General features: G+C 38.7%; 1 protein-coding gene across 3 annotated transcripts in view; it reads left to right on the top strand.

Moving 5' to 3' along the window:
• The window catches only part of EFCAB11 (EF-hand calcium binding domain 11), a 158,966-nt gene that overhangs the window by 55,135 nt on the left and 82,590 nt on the right, over nt 1–21,241 (top strand). The gene's annotated exons all lie outside the window — the stretch shown is intronic.

Here is a 21,241-nt window from a genome sequence, read left to right as displayed (position 1 = left end):
GCTGGGCACAAGGGACTAAATCTCCTGGGCTGTTACGGATGAACGTGGCAGAAAATGTGATAGACCCTCCCTGGAAGGCAACTTTCCTGGATTGTATCGATCGTTTCAGTCCGTGGTCAGCTACCTTTTATAACGTCTTTTTTATCCTTAGGTTACAAATTGTAAAATGATTTGAAGGACCAGATGCCTAATCTAAATGTCAGTGATTTGTAATGTTAATGTAGTCTTCATTTGTTCCTCTTCATTGGAGATACAAGACTTGAAAAAATGATTTTGAGACCTGCATGGGCATCAGTCCCCAAAGGGTTTATCACTTGAATTATTTTTCTCCTTGAGGAAGGAACTTGTTAAAAATTAGCAATTTAGGGGCATTGGGTGGCTCAGTCAGTTAACCGTCGACTCTTGATTTCGGCTCAGGTCATGACCTCACGGTTCGTGAGATCGAGCTTTGCATCAGGCTCTGCGCTGACAGCATGGCGTCTGCTTGGGTATCTTTCTCCCCTTCTCTCTCCCTCTCTGTCTGGCTCTCACCCATTCGTGTGAGGGCACACTCTCTTTCAAAATAAATAAACTTTATTTAAAAAATTAACAATTTAGGGGCACCTGGGTGGCTCAGTTGGTTAAGCGTCCAACTTTGGCTCAGGTCATGATCCCATGGTTTGTGGGTTCGAGCCCCACATTGGGTTCTGTGCTGACAGCTCAGAGCCTGGAGCCTGCTTCGGATTCTGTGTCTCCCTCTCACTCTGCCCCTCCCGGACTTGTGCTCTGTATCTGTGTCTCTCAAAAATAAATAAACATTTTAAAAAAATTAACAAGTAAATACAATACATGAAAGCTTAAAAAATATGTGCACTTTTAAATGAAGCAACACAGATTTGTAGACTCTGTTCTATTATGCTTAGGATTCAGGGTGTCTGAGTTAGACTAGGGGATCAGGAAACAATACAGACCATCTCCTTTCCGTGTGTCTTCAGACCATCTCAGTCACGATATACTGACTTACAATTTCCACTGAATTAAACTTTCTAGTGATTTATAAGACATTGAAATGCATTACTAAGAACACTTACTGAGTCTTCCTTCAGAGATAATTAATAAAAAGATTTTGTTATCAAAGGCAACAATTTAAGGTTCCTTCTGGCAAAGGTAAGTTCTAGAAGTTTCCATGGTTTGCTGCTAGTAACTCCGTTCCTTGGATGATTGCTTGGCTTTATTCTTTCTGACTCTCATTCTGTGGTTTAATGGATTTTCCCCGTTTAAAATAAAACTGTAGAAGCCAGTGCTACATTTAGTGTCTTATGTCCAGGTATGGGCAATGTCTCTTTTCACTGACTTTGTTCCAGGGGTTCTGGAAAGGAGCTGACCAGGCCTCACTGTGACAGGGCATAGTTTTTTCAGCTCCACCCCTCATTCTCTTGTAGATGTACGTGTGGTATGTCAGTGTGTGTCACATATATGTAAAATCATCGAGGCAGAAAAAAAAGTGCATATAAGAAACAAAACATTCCATTTCAAATGTGGTTGAAACCACCCTGGGGAGCCCTGCCTGCTGGCCTTTCCCTTCCTCTGCCCCAGAGATAATCACTATCCTGAATTTTTAAGCTCACTCGCGTGTGCCTTTATATTTTATGACACAGATTTATGTGTTTTAGGTAATATATAGTATTGTTTTATTTACTTTTAAGCCTTACATAAACTCAGATTGCTTTTTCTCTAATCGTTAGATTTTTGAGACTGACTTACGTTAATATACACGTATCGTGCATTTTCTTTTTCTGCTGCAAAGTATTCTGTTGGGGCTGGAGGGGCACAGTAGCCTAGCACCCTCTCTTGCCATCCAGAATAAATCGGGAAATAAATGCAAGTGTTACGAGTAGTAGCTAAAAATGTCAGCACTGTCTGTGGGATGGCTCTATTGAAGGGGTGGGTGTGCTGGATTGCAGCCAGAATTAAATAGGTTTCCCCTCAGACACAGGCACCCCACATGAAAGCCTGCCGCTCTGGCACTGGGGAGCAGAGCACTGCGCATGCCCCCACAGTCAGGTGGCTCTTACAGAGAAAAGGAGGAGGCACGCCAATTAGGTAAGTCACTTCTCTAGGAGGAATGGGTGAGGACAAGGGGAGAGGCTGGGAATATTACTCCAAAAGAGGTTCCTCTGCATGGAAAAGAAAGATGGAGAATCTCTGCAAGATTGACCTTACTTATCAAATTCCTTTACATTATAGAATTTAAGGCTTAAAGTTTAAATCACAATGCCTAAATTCTCATTTTTGGCCTCCGCTAGTGTAATTACATGAAAGGCGGTATACCACAAAACACCTCTGATCTATCAAAAAGCAAATTCGTCGACCACTTGGAAACTGTCTATGTGTAACAAACCTTTTCCATTTTAACTAATCCGATGGTAATGCTGTATTAATGCTTTTATTCTCTCCTCAGAGCCTGTAGACATTGTTGTCATCCAAAGGCACTCAAGTACTAAATTACATATCATGCTACTTAGATAAGGAAATTGCATCATGATTTTCTTAATTCTTTGTAAGAGTGGTTTCTTAAAGGGTCACAGACTTTCACCAATGGAAAGATCCCTAAAACTTGGTACAGTCTCTTATTTTACACATGTGAGGTTAAATGACCCATCCAAGGTCACACATCTAAGCAGACATAGGTCAAGGTTGGGACTCAGGTCTGTCAGCCCTGGTGCAGCGGGCTCCCCATTGCAATGGTGTCTTAGTCCATTCAGGCTGCTCTAACAGAAGACTACGGACGGGGTGGGGGGGGGCGGCGGGATAGGGGAAGGCTTAAGCAACATATTTATTTCTTACAGTTCCAGAGGCCGGAAAGTCTAAGATCTAGGGGCTGACAGTTCTGGGGTCTGGTGAGAACTTGCTTCCTGGTTCATAGGCAGCTGCCTTCTTGCTGTATCCTCACATAGTAGAAGAGGCAAAGGAGTTCTCTGGGGTCCCTTATATAAGGGCACTAATCCCAGAATGAAGGCTCCACCCTCATAACCTAAGCATCCCCGAGAAGCACCCCCCCCCAAATACCGTCACATTGGGGATTAGGTTTCAATATATGAATTTTGAGAAGACATAAAACATTCTGTCTATGCAAATGGATTATAAAATTATAGCTTTATTCTCTATTTTTGTCATGTTGATGTGTATTTTTACAGCTAGATTTCCTTGACTGATAGGTTTCGGTGCATTTTGCTTTTCATTGCTGGCATCTTTTTTGTTTCTCAACACTGAAGGAACTGTTTATCATACTTCATTAAATTAGCCTTATGGAAATAATGTATACTCTTTTCCTTCCTTATTTTCTACTGGTGTTTACTTGCTAGTCTTTCCAACAGGTTGTGTAAATAAGTGAAGTGTGAAGATAAATTATTCCAAAATGGAGTATCAACAGTTTGCGTACATTAAACCTATGATGTAATAGTTTGAATCTGATGTAATAAGATATAAATTTGTAAATGTACGTGCTTATTTTTTTAATATACTTTTTCCATGAATAGCTATCTTTTATTTAAGTTAGTGTGTTTAATAATACAATGAGCGCATTCAATCCAAGAACTAAAATACTACCGTTAACTCCCATTTACCTAGGCTCCCCTCCATTCTGTTTCCCTGCTTTCCTCCCATAGGACCCACTACCCAAAATTGAGTGTTTATTATTCCTTTGGTTTAAACACACACACACACACACACACACAAATACATATATGTATATACACATACACACCCATATGTATTTCCCTAACGTTTAAACTTTCTCATTTTAAAACTATATAAAAAAGGTGTCAAATGTATGTAGTCTTTAGTGACATGCTTTTTTCACTCAGTGATATGTTTCTAATATTTATCCCTGTTTTGTGTGGAATTAGAATTCACTCATTTTAAATGTGTGTACCGGTCCATTGTATGAATTTACCGTAATTTATCTATTCTTCTATTGATGGGCATTTTGTTTTTCCCCCTAGATTTGCCTGTTTTTGCTATTACTAGTAACACTGTATGGAGAGTCTTTTTTATTTTTAATTTTATTTTAGAGAAAGAGCATGAGTAGGGAGGAGGGGCACAGGGAGAGAGAGACGCTCAGCACAAAGCCTAATGTAGGGCTTAATCCCATGACCCTGGGATCATGACCTGAGCCAAAATCAAGAGACGGACACTCAACTGACTGAGCCACCCTGGTGCTCCCTTTATGGACAATCTTATACCATAATTCCTCATGCCCATGTGCAAGTGATTCTCTTAGGAGTAGAATCCCTGGGTTATGAGGTATGCAAATGTTTACTTAGATAGTGCCAGCGTTTTATAATGCCAAATGATATTTCCAAATCATCCCATTAATTTGCAGTCTCATCAATGTATGAGAGAATCTGTTGACCTGCACCCTCTCCAACACTTGGTATTATTAGACTTTTTAATCTTCTCCAATGGAGTGGGTATAGTATCTTGCTGTGGGCTTGATTTTATAATTATATTAATAGTGGATCATCTAACATATGTCTTCATGTTTATTGGTCTCTTCTGTGACATATCTGTCCATGGTTTGTACCTCTTTTTCAGCTGTATTTTTTATTGATTTGACCATGCTCTTTATAGATGTTCTCAGTACAAATATTTTGTCATTTTAACAGATACATTCTCCCATTTTGTGGCTTATCTTTTCACTATCTTCAGATATCTTTTGAAACATGAATTAATTTGGTTGAATTTATGAATCTTTTTTGTAGTAGGGTGATTGTGTCATTTTTAAGAAACTCTTATTTCAAGGTCAGAGAGGCACCCATATTTTCTTCATAAAGCTGAAGTTTTGCTCTTGAAAATTAAGTCCTTCATACTTTAGAGTAGATTTTTGAGTATTGCGTGGTGTGTTGGAACTTTTTCCATATGGTTGACCATTATTTTCAGCTTTTTTTTTTTTTTTTTGACTGTGCCCTTTTTTCTGTACATCTCTGCCACACTGCCTCTGTTCCTGTGTTTTCTGTTCTGTTCGATTGGTCACCAAACACCAATTCTGCGATGTCTTCATAAAATCTTAATATCAGTAGGGCAAGTGTCCCTCTTTACTTTTCTTCTTCAGCAGTGTGTTGATTATATCCCGTTCTCTGCTTTTCCATATAAATTCTAGAGCTGGCTTGTGAAGAGCCAAAAAAAAAAAAAAAAAAGACCCTGTTCATATTTTAATTAGCACTTCGTTGAGTCTACAAATCAATTTTTCAACTTCTAGAGAATTAATATCTTACTAACATCGTCTTCCTATCCATGAATATGGTGTATTTTCCATTTAATTATTTTTTTAAAACCTTTCCAAAAAGTTTTCTAATTTTCTATACCATCATACCACCACTATCACCGTCATAATCATTATATTTTTCAGTTTTATAAGGTTTTCTAATTTCCAGGCCTTATTCTATTATTTTGTATTCAGTATTCACAACAACCTTATGAGGTAGGTCCTAGTAACAGGAGATATTTTACACAGGAAACTGAGGCACGTAGTGGTCAATTGACTCACCTATGATCAAACAGCTAGTAAATGGCAGAGGCAGGATCTGAGCCAAGGTGCTTAGTACAGAATTTGTGTTTTTCACCACTAATCTGTATTACAAATAGATTTTTTCTCGTGTTGGATTGAGTCCTACATACTTTATTGAGATATAATTGACATACAACATTGTGTAAATTTAAGTCCTACAGTGTGCTGATTTGATACATTTATGTCTTGCAATATGATTACCACAGTAGCATTAGCTTACATTTATGTCACGTCACACGATGATCATTTCCATTTTGTGGTAAGAACAAAGTCTAGTTCCTTATCAGCTTTGAAGTTCATCATACAGTATTTTATAGTTTTTGTTACTATTCAAATGGTAGCTTTTGAAAATCGTTTTAAAATTACTTGTAAAAACAAATAGAAACATACTTGATTTTTGTATATTGATATCTTGTTAAATTTGTAGATTTTTGATGGGTATTTTTATGAAGATAATACTATCAGTGGAAGATAGTAACCATTTTCTTTCTTTCCAATTCTAATGTCTTTAATTTCTTTTTCTTGACTTACTCACTAAGATGAATACTTCCAGTGGTGATAGTGTCTTGTTCCCAAACTCAGAGGGAAAGACTTCAACATCTTATCACTTAATTTGATCATAGCTATAGAGTTTTATAATTAGATCCTGTGTCAGATTAAGGAAGTTGCCACCTAGTCTAGTACATAGAGTTTTTAGCAAGAATGGGCATTAAGTTTTATTACATGCCTTTTCTGTATCTATTGAGATGATGATAATTGGTTTTTACTTTAATGTGTTAATGTGGTGAATGACATACCTGTATTTTAGTTTAAACCCTATTTGGTCATGATGTTATCTTTCTTTCTACGTAGTTAGATTCAGTTTGTTAATATTTTACTTAAGATGTGTGTGTGTGTGCGTGTACACACTATTAGTACAGGACCACGTTAAAACAAGTTTTCAGACTGAAATTTCTGTACCACTCAAGGTATGCTTAGATCCAAAGTGCCAGTCTACATGAGGGTCAGTCAACATCCATAAGACCTCTCGGATACGGGTTATCACTTTTCCTTTCATTTTTTTCTTGCTACTTTATTCAGGGCAACTTCCATGTAGCCCTATGGGTATCAGCTAATGTGGGGAAGTTACCCTGTGAGATAATCCATGGTGGGCAAGCCCTGGGTCTTTACTCCTGGTCTCTTCTCCTCTGAAGCCACCAAACCAAAGCCCAGGTGCAGATGTGGACCCTCACCCTCAGGGCAAAAGTGGTTGGGGGAAATTCCACCAACCACTGTGGGTTTGAGCTACCCCAAGCATATGGCCTGGCCCCACCATCTTTTAAACTCAGTGCCTTTAAGGTAGTTTTGTTTTAGTTCTTATGCAGCATTTTTTTTTTAAGTGGGGGAATTGATCGGACTATCCTGAAACAGAAACTCACATACATTATTAAATACTTTTCTCTCAAACTTTTTTTTGGTAAATTCTCTTTTCCAGATATTGATTTATTGGGCAGAGCATTGGGTTTACTAAGTGTTGGAAAAGACTAACAGCTTATTTGTAAGAGATGTAGAAAATATATAAAATTAGTAATGCATTTCTAGTTCGGTGGTTCTGGCATTTCAGTTGTGTTCTATGTTCTGTCGCTACCTAAAGGGTATACCTAAGTATTTCTCACCACTATGGTTCCTCTTTTGAATATCATTTAGAAGGTGTAAGCTAGGGGCACCTGGGTGGCTCAGTCAGTTAAGTGTCCAACTCTTGATTTTGTCTCAGGTCATGATTTCATGGTTCATGAGATCGAGCCCCACGTCGGGCTCCACCCTGAGTATGGAGCCTGCTTCAGATTCTCTTTCTCCCTCTTTTTATGCCCCTCCCCAATACATAAAATTTTAAAAAACTTAAAAAAAAAGAAGGCGTAAGCTAATTACTTACTTTCATGTGATGTAAAAGCATTTTGTCAGGAAATAGTGATATCATTTAATGAACATGCCACTGACTTTCAACTTTTTAATTTCATCTATTATTTATGAGAGAAACAGTACAACGTTTTCTGTTTTCATCAAGGTATTATATCTAAAAACCACTTCTCTTGAACTTGTCTTCAAGATTTATTAACATGCATTTTTACTATACTTACATCAAGTATAAAATAATTATGTTTGACTGCTGATGGGTCTCCAAGGCCACCACCACCCGGTTGGATGATTCACTGGAAGAGCTCAGCATATAATTTATTTACGGCTACAATTTGTCACAGGAAAAGGATACAAAGCAAAATTAGCAAAGGGAGAGGCACGTGGGGTGTAGTCCAGGGGAGACCAGGTGCAAGCTTTCAAGGGTCCTCTCTCAGTGAAGTCACACCAGACGCGCTTAATTCTCCCGACGGCAAGTTGTGACCACATGCGTCAGGTGTTGCCAACCTGGGAGGCTCATTCAAGGCTCAGCATCTGGGAGTTTTATTGGGATGATTATGCAAACAGTCTCTACCTGGCGTGTACCAAAATTCCAGAATCCCGGAAGGAAAGCATGTGTTCAACCTAAACCATATTGTTGCACACGTTGTTTTGAGCACAGCGATCCACTCTTAAGAGTTGATGTTGGTGAGAAACTTCTGGAAATCCAAGTTCCCAGATGCCAGCCAAGGGCTATCCTTATAAGCAGGAGAGTAATCAACTCTTTTTTTGCACGCAGACTTACGGCTAAAGTTTTTAAAGCACTTGCTATGTGGCAAGCACTGTTCTTTATTCATTTCATCCTCGCAACAACCGTTTCCTGGGTGAGGAACTGAGACACAGAGAGGTTAAGAACCTTGTCCACGGTTGCACAGCTAATACGTAGTAAATCAGGATTCAAACTCGGGTTTTAGGTTCTGTGAATTATCAAATGTTTTATGGTGTGTGTTTTCTCGTTTTCATTTTGTCCCACCTCATGGATAACATGTTTCACACATTTCCATAAAACTGTCATTAAAAGAAATTGTCTTCAGGGCGCCTGGGTGGCTCAGTCGGTTAGGCGGCTGACTTCAGCTCACGTCATGATCTCTCGGTCCGTGAGTTCAAGCCCCGCATCGGGCTCTGTGCTGACGGCTCAGAGCCTGGAGCCTGTTTCGGATTCTGTGTCTCCCTTTCTCTGACCCTCCCCTGTTCATGCTCTGTCTCTCACTGTCTCAAAAATAAATAAAACGTTAAAAAAAAAAATAAAATAAAAAATAAAAGAAATTGTCTTCGGGGCGCCTGGGTGGCGCAGTCGGTTAAGCGTCCGACTTCAGCCAGGTCACGATCTCGCGGTCCGTGAGTTCGAGCCCCGCGTCAGGCTCTGGGCTGATGGCTCAGAGCCTGGAACCTGTTTCCGATTCTGTGTCTCCCTCTCTCTCTGCCCCTCCCCCGTTCATGCTCTGTCTCTCTCTGTTCCAAAAATAAATAAACGTTGAAAAAAAAAATTTAAAAAAAAAAAAAGAAATTGTCTTCATATAACCTCTTTTATTCTTCAATGTTGCTTCATGGCTCTTAATTTTTAGGTTTGAAAAATCATTCTCATTATCATACACAAACCTTTATCTCCTAAGCTTTTCTCAACCTTTGTGTTTCTGGATTAGAGGATCTGAATCAGTTTTTTTCCATACCCCTACAGACTGCCTGTTTGGTCCTTGACCACTAATTTAGTTCCACTATTCTTTCTATACCTGCTTTTGGTATCTTCTGGGCTGTAGCAATTAGGACTGCCAACAAAGGAGGTACCACTGCACCATGGTTTATGAACAAAGACAGGGCAGTATTTTCAGCATTTTATTTCCCTCCTTGTAATTCTCATCATTGTGCTAGCCATATTGTCTACTCAGGAGATTGGACAATGACGTAGAGAATGGTCTTTAAATGCCCCTAGATGACCATCTGGGATATAGCTGATAACTAGCATGACTGATGGAGCTTGCCTCTCTGTAAGTGTACTTTAGATTATTTCTTTTCGGACTGAAATGAAGAGATCCACTATTTATATCCGTTCCCAAGAAAATACATTATAGCTTCAAGAAAAGTTGGAGTGTTAACACATGTGCTGAAATATGATACAGATGTTTAATGTCCTACCGTAATATTATTTCACTGCTCAGAATCATCTGCTTTTTTGATCCCTGCCTAAGCCTGCTTGCTTTATTCCATAACACCTGTTCCCAAGAATATATTTACAGCCTGTTGTCTTTTCTCAATGGTTGGTACATATGTTAGGAAAAGGTTGAGTTTTACCAGTGTCATTCAGTAAATACCTTAAGGATTCCTTATTATTTATTTTCAGTGATTCTATTTCAGTATCATGCTGTAATAATTGTTTTTACTTAAATACCATATCAGAAGTGTTGATATATGACTGAGCTGTGAAACTTATTTAAATATTCATGGGTAGGAAACAAATTATTTCTAGTTTTAACTTTTTTAAAAGAATCGTAAAACTTGCAAACTACTGCATGATAATAAATGTCCTTGTATTTCTATAGGCTTAGAAGGCTTATGTCTGTTTTGTTAATGCTAACAGGGTCTCAGACATCTAGACACCTTTGCTACCTTCTATTCGGGTCTTTGCAGTTGTGGTTCCCTGTTTAAACATTGCATTAGCAGGAGCACTTGGGTGGCTCAGTCAGTTAAGCATCCAACTTCGGCTCAGGTCATGATCTCGCAGTTTGTGAGTGAGCTCGAGCCCCGCGTCGGGCTCTGTGCTGACAGCTCAGAGCCTGGAACCTGCTTCAGATTCTGTGTCTTCCTCTCTCTCTCTGCCCCTCCCCTGCTCACGCTCTGTCTCCGTCTCTCTCAAAAATAAAATAAACATTAGAAAAAATTTAAACATTGCATCAACAGTAAAGGCCTTCCGTGTCCAAAGGGACTTTGCCCTGCCTTACCTCCTCACCACTCTACTAAATCTCTATTACTGGTGTTATAGCATTCACAGCACTTACCAATCTCTGACACTATCTTTTCTCATTGTTTGTTTCTCACAGTTGAATATAAAATGATGTTATCTATTCTATCTTGATTACCTCTGGAGGTTCAAGTTAGCACAAAGCACATGGTGGCTTAGTTCTTGTTGAGTGAATCAGTGAATTTGTCAAAGACCACAGAAAAATAAGTTATGTACCCATAACCAGTAAAGAAATCGAATTAGTAGTCAAAAATCTCCAAAAAAACAAGAGTCCAGGGCCAGATGGCTTTACAGGGGAATTCTACCAAACATTTAAGGAAGAGTTAACACCTATTCTCTTGAAACTGTTCCAAAAAAATAGGAATGGAAGGAAAACTTCCAAACTCTTTCTTTGAAGCAAGCATTACCTTGATTCCAAAACCAAAGATCCCACTAAAAAGGAGAGCTATAGACCAATTTCCTTGATGAACATGGATGCAAAAATCCTCAACAAGATATTAGCCAACCAGATCCAACAATACATTAAAAAAATTATTCATCACGACCAAGTGGGATTTATACCTGGGGTGCAGGGCTGGTTCAATATCCACAAAACAATCAATGTGATTCATCACATCAAGAAAGGAAGGGTCAAAAACCATATAATCCTTTCAATAGGTGCAGGGAAAGCATTTGACCAAATATAGCATCCTTTCTTGATAAAAACCTTCAAGAAAGTAGGAATAGAAGGATCATACCTCAAGATCATAAAAGCCACATATGAAAGGTCCACCGCTAATATCATCCCCAATGGGGAAAAACTGAGAGCTCCCCCCCTAAGGTCAGGAACATAACAGGGATGTCCACTCTCACCACTGTTATTCAACATGGTATTGGAAGTCTTAGCCTCAGCAGACAACACAAAGAAATAAAAGGCATCCAGATTGGCCAAGAGGAGGTCAAACTTTCACTCTTCACAGATGACATACTTGATATAGAAAACCCAAAAGATTCCACCAAAAAACTGCTAGAACTGATCCATGAATTCAGCAAAGATGCAGGATATAAAATCAATACACAGAGATTGATTGCATTCCTATACACCAACAGTGAAGCAACAGAAAGAGAAATTAAGGAATTGATTCCATTTACAATAGCACCAAAAACCGTAAAACACCTAGGAATAAATCTAACCAAAGAGGTTAAAAATCTATACACTGAAAACGATAGAAAGCTTATGGAAGAAATTGAAGAAGACACACACACAAAAAAGGAAAATATTCCATGCTCCTGGATAGGAAGAACAAATATTGTTAAAATGTCAATACTATCCAAAGCAATCTATATATTCAATACAATACCTATCAAAATAGCACCAGCATTCTTCACAGAGTTAGAACAAACAATCCTAAAATTTGTATGGAATCAGAAAAGACCCCAAATAGCCAAAGCAATCTTGAAAAAGAAAACCAAAGCAGGAGGCATCACAATCCCAGACTTCAAGCTGTATTACAAAGCTGTAATCATCAAGACACTATGGTACTGGCACAAAAACAGACACTCAGATCAATGGAATAGAATAGAGAACCCGGAAACAGACCCACAAACATATGGCCAACTAATCTTTGACAAAGCAGGAAAGAATATCCAATGGAAAAAAGACAGTCTCTTCAGCAAATAGTGCTGGGAAAACTGTACAGCAACATGCAGAAGAATGAGCCTGGACCACTTTCTTACCCCCATACACAAAAGTAAACTCAAAATGGATGAAAGACCTCAATGTAAGACAGGAAGCCATCAAAATCCTCGAGGGGAAAGCAGGCAAAAACCTCTTTGACTTTGGCCGCAGCAACTTTTTATTCAACACATCTCCAGAAGCAAGGGAAACAAAAGCAAAAATGAACTATTGGGACCTCATCAAAATAAAAAGCTTCTGCAGAGCGAAGGAAACAATCAACAAAACTAAAAGGCAACCGACAGAATGGAAGAGAGTATTTGTAAATGACATACCAGATAAAGGGTTAGTATCCAAAATGTATAAAGAACTTATCAAACTCAACACCCAAAAAAACAATCCAGTGAAGAAATGGGCAAAAGACATGAATAGACACTTCTCCAAAGAAGACATCCAGATGACCAACCGACACATGAAAAATGCTCAACATCACTCATCATCAGGGAAATACAAATCAAAACCACAATGAGATACCACCTCACACCTATCAGAATGGCTAACCTTAACAACTCAGGCAACAACAGATGTTGGTGAGGATGCGGAGAGGATCTCTTTTGCATTGCTGGTGGGAATGCAAACTGGTGTAGCCACTCTGGAAAACAGGATGGAGGTTCCTCAAAAAACTAAAAATAGAACTACCCTGCAAATACTACTAGGTATTTATCCAAGGGATACAGGTGTGGTGTTTCAAAGGGGCACATGCACCCCAATGTTTATAGCAGCACTATCAACAATGGCCAAAGTATGGAAAGAGCCATCGATGGATGTCCATCAATGGATGAATGGACAAAGAAGATGTGGTATATATATATATATATATATATATATATATACACAAAAAAAAAAAAAAAGAATGAAATCTTGCCATTTGCAACTACAGGAATAGAACTGGAGGGTGTTATGCTAAGTGAAATTAGTCAGAGAAAGACAAAAATCATATGACTTCACTCATCTGAGGACTTAAAGAGACAAAACAGATGAACAAAAGGGAAGGGAAGCAAAAATAATATAAAAACAGGGAAGGGGACAAAGCATAAGAGACTCATAAATATGGAGAACAAACAGAGGGTTACTGGAGGGATTGTGGGAAGGGGGATGGGCTAAATGGGTAAGGGGCATTAAGAAATCCACTTCTAAAATCATTGTTGCACTATATGGTAACTAACTTGGATGTAAATTAAAAAAAGAAATTAAATAAAATGGTTTAAAAACAACAACAAAAATAAGTTATTTATGTTAGGTATGATATATGATCTTTATCATTCAAACATGTAAGATTTTCTTTGGGTTTCTTAGAACTCAAAAAGGGTATCCAGACTGACGTTGGATTTGGGTTCCAATAAGCAACTAATGAAAAAATAAATAATGGTTCTATTTCATTTGTAGGCTTGGTTAACTTTTCTGATGCTTTGGGCTCTGAGGATTGTGTATTTGTCATAAATTATCAAATCTATTTTAAACTGGGACTCCTACCAAATTTCAAGATACCAAGTGCATGCTTTCATTTTTTGTGTGTGCTCATTATAAATATATTAAACGCAGAATGGTATAGATAGTAATGCAATGTAACTCTTGTGCGTCAGCCACCTAGCTTTATCCAGTCTTAACATTTGCCATGTTTACTTCAGATTTTTAAAAGAAGTAAAATTGTACATGTAGAGGTGAAAATCCCTATGCATCCTTCCCTGATTCTTTACCCTTTCTCTCTAGAGTGAACTGTGGTACTCTATATTTTGGTATTTATCAATCTTGTACATGTTTAATACAACTGCATAGATATTTATCCATAAACAATATGTTATCTTGTTTTGCATGTTTTCCAGTGTTATATACATGGTATTGTATTGTTCATAGCCAAGATCTTGATTTTTTCGCCCAACATTAAGTTTTTGAGATTCATCAATAATACATGTAGCCCTTGGAGTTCATGCATTTTCATTGCGGTATAAAACCTCACTGAAAGATAGTTCTACATTTTATTTATACACTTTCCTATGGATGGACATTGATACTGTTTTTAGTGATTCGCTATTTCAACTAAATGCTACAGTTTAGCGTTCTTTACCTTTCCACTTACTCACACGTGGAAGAATTTCTCAAGGGCAGTGCTTTACAATCTTTTTCACCTTATTGCCCTCATAGACAATAAGAGTATTTATAAAACACATTTATGTAGACAAGTTGCTTTTGACTGAAGGCAGACTGCCTGCCTGCCCAAGAAGAGGCTTTGGGGCTCAATATGTTGTCACACCTGTAAACCATCTCTGGCGTGGCCTAGGGTGGTGGTCTTTGTATTTCTCTAAACGAATTCTTAAAAACAGTGTACTTCCTTGTTCATTTTTAGATTGGTAGCCAAAACTTTTTTTTTTTTTATGTTTTTTTTTTTTTTTTTCAACGTTTATTTATTTTTGGGACAGAGAGAGACAGAGCATGAACGGGGGAGGGGCAGAGAGAGAGGGAGACACAGAATCGGAAACAGGCTCCAGGCTCTGAGCCATCAGCCCAGAGCCCGACGCGGGGCTCGAACTCCCGGACCGCGAGATCGTGACCTGGCTGAAGTCGGACGCTTAACCGACTGCGCCACCCAGGCGCCCCTAGCCAAAACTTTTTAAATGTTTGCCAAGCATATAACTTCCAGTGTATTGTAAATACTGACATTTCAAAATAAAACTGTTGTATCACCCTCAAGTGTATCCAGTGGAATCTAAGTATCATTGTGATTTGAAACTCATCACTTTTCCCTCAAAAATGTGTGAGCAAACATTTAAAATGATGTGAACAGATTCTTCTTTAACAATGTGAAGATTTAGATTCTTCTTTTTGAACTGTTTCTATTTTTTTCTCCCACTAAATTTTACCCTAATGCAAATTTCTTTCATTGCTTTAGTTTTCTTTCACTTCTAATTTTTAAAAATGAGCCTTCTTAAGGTATAATTTACATATCACAGAATTATATTAATAGGTGTACAGTCATGAGTTTTGACAAATATATATAGCTGTGTAACCAGCCCCACAACCGGCATATGAAATACTTCTATTCCTTTGAGTTCCCTACCTCTCCTCCCAAACTCTGACACCACCAATCTTATTTCCATCCTTGTATTATTGCCTTTTCCAGACTGTCACATAAATGGAGTCGCACAGTAATCTCTTGTATCGGTTTCTCTCACTTCACATACTGCGTTTGAAATTCACCCCTGTCGTCGCATGTGTCAGTGGTTAGTTCCCCGTCATTGCTGAGTCACGTGCTATTGTATGAATTCTACTACAGTTTGACACTGGGTCGTTTCCAGTTTGGGGCATTTATGAAAAATGCTGCTATGAACATTTGTGTTCCAGTTTTTGTTTGGATGGTTGTCTTCGTTTCTTTGGGGTTAACTAAGGCCATTTCTGAGTCACGTGATAGGTTTATGTTTTAATTTTAGAAGAAACTGGCAAAGCATTTTGTATTCTTACTAGCGAGATACAAGATTGCCAGTTGTTCATTGTTGCTGGCACTTGGAATTGTTAATTTTTTATTTTGTTTTGTTTCTTAGCCATTTCTAATAGATGTATAGTGGTATCTCTGTGTACTCTTTACACTTCCCTCATGACTTAAACAGTTTTTCTTGTTTTTGTTGGCCATCCATATCTCTCGTAATGAAGTAGATGTTCAAATCTCTTGCCCATATTTAAAAAAAATTTTTAAGTACTAGGTTGTAAGAGATTTTAACATATGCCAGATACAGGCTGAGTCTATGACTTTTATTTTTGTGTCCCTGAAGCCACCTGGGTATCCCTAAAAGACAGAAGTCTCTTATTTTGAAGTCCAAGTTATCAATTTTCAACTGATTCATGATTTTTTGTTTTGTTTTGTTTTATTTTAGAAATCTTGGCCTGATGCCAAGAGTGATGGTTTGAACTTGGCTAGGCCATACTACCCAGTTTTTGATCAAACAGCAGTCCAGATATTGCTGCAAAGATATTTGTAAGAGGGGATTACCATTTAAATCTTTACAGGGTCACCTGGGTGGCTCTTTTAACTTAGCATCTGACTCTTGATTTTGGCTCAGGTCACGATCCCAGGGTCTTGGAATTGAGCCCTGTGTCAGGCTCCAGACTGAGCGTGGGGCCTGCTTAAGAGTCTCCCTCTCCCTCTTCCTCTGCCCCTTTCTCCTGCTCATGCGCTCGCTCTCTCTCTCTCAAAATAAAAAAATAAAATTAAAAAGTAAAAAAAAACGTTTAAATCATTAGACTTTGAGTAAAACAGATTACCCTTCATAATGTGAGTGGGCCTAATCTAATCACTTGAGGGACATAAGAAAAAAGACTCAGGTCCTCCAAGAAAGGTTTCCGCTTCTAGACAGCCTTTGGACTTTAGAGACTGTAACATTAGCCCCTCCCAGGTCTTTGTTATTTTACACTGGTCTGTTTGTCCTCTTGCCAATAGCACACTCTCCTAATTATATACCTTTTTAATAAGTCTCGATAATCTGGTAGCATAAGTTTTAGAGCTTTGTAATTTCTTTGGATTTGTCTTGACTGTTCTTAACTCATTGTGTAAATTTTCAAGCTTACATTCTTAACTACTATGTTCTATTGCCTCATAAGTAATACTTGTTTCATTTTAGTGAAATAGCGAAGATAGCCAAGCTGACTAATCCCCAAGCCTGTTCTCTTAATAACTACACTAACTGCCTCTCAGTAAGCCATAGAGTTTATAGATAGTTATAGCTGGCATGTTTCTATCATTTGTTTCCTTTTAAGTAGTTGACATTTTTTTCCATTTTATTATTTAGTTTTTATTATCATTTTTCAACTTATACACCACCTTCAAGAGAAAACAGTGGAAGTAAATTCTCAGTTTAGGGTCAATTTGAAATATGAGATCCTTTGATTATGAGGTCAGTTAATAATTTGAGTTCTTTCACTTGGTTATGCAATCCAGTATTCAAGAGAAAGGAGTCCTACAATAAATATTAAGAAAGATATACTTGCAAAATTTAGAATAAACGGAAATAAAAATAATTATTAACAGGCCAGATGTGAAACAGAATAGACCTGTAGTAACCTGTATACCCATACACATGTCTGACATTTCTGATAGAACAAGTTTGTTCCAGGGAGTTTGTATATATTGAATCTTGTTTAAAGCTCTTCTGTAACTCTGTGACATCCCCGTGTCATAATAGGAAAAGAAGTATCACTTGTCTCTTTTTAGAATTAGAACAGCAAGGGTCGCCTGGGTGGCTCAGTCAGTTAAGCGTCAGACTTCAGCTCAGGTCATGATCTCACAATTGATGAGTTCAAGCCTCACATCGGGCTCTGACAACTCAGAGCCTGGAGCCTGCTTCAGAGCCTCTGCTTCCCTTCTCTCCAGCTTGCACTCTCTCTCTCTCAAAAATAAATAAACATTGGAAAAAAATATTTTAGAATTAGAATAGCAAGGCCTTATAAGGTTATGGCCAGATTGAGTCAAGCTGAATATTAGGGAACCCTGAATCATAAAACCATCCACATCCTTCTTAGAAATCACTGTCAGGGGCACCTGCGTGACTCAGTCGGTTGAGCAACCGACTTTGGCTCAGGTCATGATCTCACAGTCTATGAGTTCGAGGCCCTGCGTCGGGCTCTGTGCTGACAGCTCTGAGCCTGGAGCCTGTTTCAGATTCTGTGTCTCCCTTCCTCTCTGCCCCTCCCCACTCATGCTCCGTCTTTGTCTCAGAAATAAATAAACATTAAAAAAATACTAAAAAAAAAATAAATAAATAAAAGAAAGAAAAGAAATTATTGTTGGGGCGCCTGGGTGGCTCACTCAGTTGAGTATCTGATTTCGGTTCAGGTCGTGATCTCATGGTTCGTGAGTTCGAGCCCCGCGTCGGGCTCTGTGCTGGCAGCTCAGAGCCTGGAGCCTGCTTCAGATTCTGTGTCTCCCTCTCTCTCTCTCTCTCTCTCTCTCTCTCTCTCTGCCCCTCCCCCGCTTGTGTGCGCGTTCCCTCTCTCTCTCTCTCTCTCTCTCTCTCTCAAAAATAATGGTCTCTAACAATAATAATAGGAACAAGAGTCCGTATGAAGCCACCAGTATAAGTTAGCCTCATTTGGTAAAGGTGACGCATACTCTGCATTCTTCAAAAATATTTATTCAGACATGTACGTAAAAAGAAAATTATGGTACATGTTTGTAACTAATTGAGGTGTTCGGGTTTTTGTTTGGTTGCTTGGTTTGGGCGGGGGGAGCTTTTTTTTTTTTTTTTGGCAGTTTACCGTGGCTAAATAAATTAAATACATTATAGGTCATTGCAAAATTGAACACATTTACGTTGAGTAAGTGATGTGGTTTTATCAGATTATACCAGAATTGATATTATAAGAGAGTAACAGGTGCCGGGGTACTGAGACGAACCGACATCTGCAACAACAGAAGTGATCAAAGGAAAATAATAGGAAATGACCTAAATTTCATCAAAGAAGAGGTGTCTTTCTAATGTCTTTAAATACAAATGAAAGTAGTAAGACAAAAAGGAGAGACTAACAAAGAGAAATAGTCCTGTGAAATGAGTCTGGCCACCAGAGCTTAACAAAAACAACAGAGCATAGACAAAATGGCGGTAAGTATTGAATACACTAGCTCCTGAGTCATGATCAAAGGACAGGAAGATGGGTGTTTTGGCAAAAAGAAAGGTCAAAAGAAAGCAGAAAGTGCAGCTGAGGTCAATTCAAATGAGGTAAAGGAGTAGAGGAAAATAATACCAAGTGGGCCATGTTCAAAGGTAATGAATGTATATCCTACTGTTGTGTGCATTGCTTAGCAACAAGCAATTGAAAAACAGAATGAAGAAGGAAGTACAAAAAGCAATTAAGGAAAGAAAAGAGGCATACGCCTTGTGAAGTAATCAGGTACAAGATGAAAGTGAGAAAAGCCAAGATGAAAAGTGAATTCAGACCTCAAAAAAGGTTAAGATAAATACTCATATTTGTTAATTGTCTCTTGCATCAGCTAAAAAAAAAAAGTTAGACACTGAATGGTAACAACCATTAAAATAATTGCCCAGTATAGATGTATTGATTGCCACCAAAAATATAGTCCATATTCTTTCTATAAAACATTGAAAATACATTTAGATATTCATATGGTTTAATATTTTAAGAAAGTGTATCTTAATTTAGTACGACAAAAGCTGATCTGTGAAAATGATTATTTCAAAAATATTATTTAGGAAGGCATTTGGCAATGATTTCTGTCTTTCATTTTATTATTTCAGATACGGATGTTGCTTTGTACCTATCTAATACCTTATTTAAAATATTTGGACAGTAGGTAGCCTCCAACATGTTTGTAAAGTTCAAAAGTACCTTTATGTAAATAATAGCTTCTAAAGGCCAGTAGACGCATTTAAAAATAAGCAAATAAATCAATTCATCCCATATTTGGTAGGGAAAATAGAACACATTTCCAATATATAAATTTAGATTTGACCTGTAAACACTGAAAGCAATACAAACTCAAAGACCACAGTTACCACAGGGTTCATCTGGTGAAAGATACTGTCTCAAAGTATTCTTCAGAGCTATCTTCTAGTCTGTCCCAACTGCAAGCTAAAATGTGTCTTCTGACTTTTGAAAGAGCAGACTCTCCAGGCTTTTTCTTCCCCACCCATGAAGGAACTGATCAGCATTCCACAGTGTTGGAGAGAAGGCACAGACTTAATTACAGACATACAAACGACCGCACAAAAAAAATGGCAATAATCAGGCTCTTTTTATTATTGAGTTTTGGGACCTGAATGTCATCACTCATGGTATAGCATAACAGCCCTTTCTGCCAATTAGAGTCCTTACTGCTCACTGTTTGGAGAGTGGTAAATTAAAGTGCACAGTTGGCTCTCAAAACAGTTCCTCAATGTCTTAATATATGAAGGGGTGCCTTTTGAGACACTCTGTTTTTCAGATAGTACTCAAAATTTACCCATTGCTGAAGCTGAGTACTTCTAATTACAGCAGCAGATCAAAACAACTGCTATACCCTTTCATAGAGTAAAATACCGTATCATTAAGTCTGAGACACATTGATTCTCGGGCACCATCATATTATGTACCCCTAATGAAAGAAGAAATTCTGCCCATTAAACCATGACACAATGCTAAGATACCAATGATTGTAAAGTGCATCACAATTTGAGAGATTTTGTAATTGTGGAAAAGGTGTCCTGAGAAGCAAAGGAATCAGACAATATGCACCTTAAGCCCAAACAAACATTTCATAGCCACCTGGTTCTGAATTGTTTTCAGGTTTTGTGTATTAAATCCTATCTCCACCCAGTTTACTTTACTCTGCCCTTTAAAACCCTCTTCTTGGCCTCGTTACCTTATTTCCCCAGATGTAACTTTGACTTCGCTCAAAGAGAGTTTTGGTCACCTCCCTGGAGAGCTGGTCTCTGACCCTTCGGTCACACAGCCTTTCCTGACCTAGCTCAGCCTCGTTAGAGGGTGTAGACGTGCACTGTAGATGCTCACCGGGCTCTTTCTTTCCTTGCGAGCAGAACCTGGGTATCAGGGGGTGAAGACCCAGGGCCCCGATCTCTACACAGCCGTGGTAGAACTTCCATTCCGGGTGGGTCACGCTCCCTCTAAATGCCTGGCGTTGTGCGGGTGGCAGAGGCTACAACGATGGCAGGTCACTGCAGACAAGGAATTTGCAGCGTGGTGGGAGAGTAAACACAGAGAGAGCAACTAGAATTCACCCAGTTTTGGCCATGAGGGGCGACACCGCTAGGGGATAAAGTTCCTCTCCACCTCCTTTGTGATTTACCGTCCCTCTCTTCTTTTCCTGTGACCCAGCTTACCCCTTCACAACATCGAATGGCTGTGATCTCCCTCACCCTGCAGAGTAGCCTGTGTGGAATGATCCACCAGCGGGCCACCTCCACCCATAAACACTCTTTGAAAAGGAATTTGCTCTCATTCAAATCAGCCACCCCAAACAGGAGCAGGAGCAACTCCTTGTAAGGATGACATCGGAAGTCTTGGAGAGATAACATGTCAGAGAGGCCCGGCCCCCTCTGACCTTCGTGTATGACCTCTGCAGCCCCCATTTGCTTAGTGGCTCCACTCC

Source organism: Leopardus geoffroyi, chromosome B3 (genome assembly GCF_018350155.1).
Source record: "Leopardus geoffroyi isolate Oge1 chromosome B3, O.geoffroyi_Oge1_pat1.0, whole genome shotgun sequence".
Classification (NCBI taxonomy): domain Eukaryota; kingdom Metazoa; phylum Chordata; class Mammalia; order Carnivora; family Felidae; genus Leopardus; species Leopardus geoffroyi.
The sequence above is the reverse complement of the archived record's forward strand: the minus strand, read 5'-3'. Positions and strand labels throughout refer to the sequence as shown.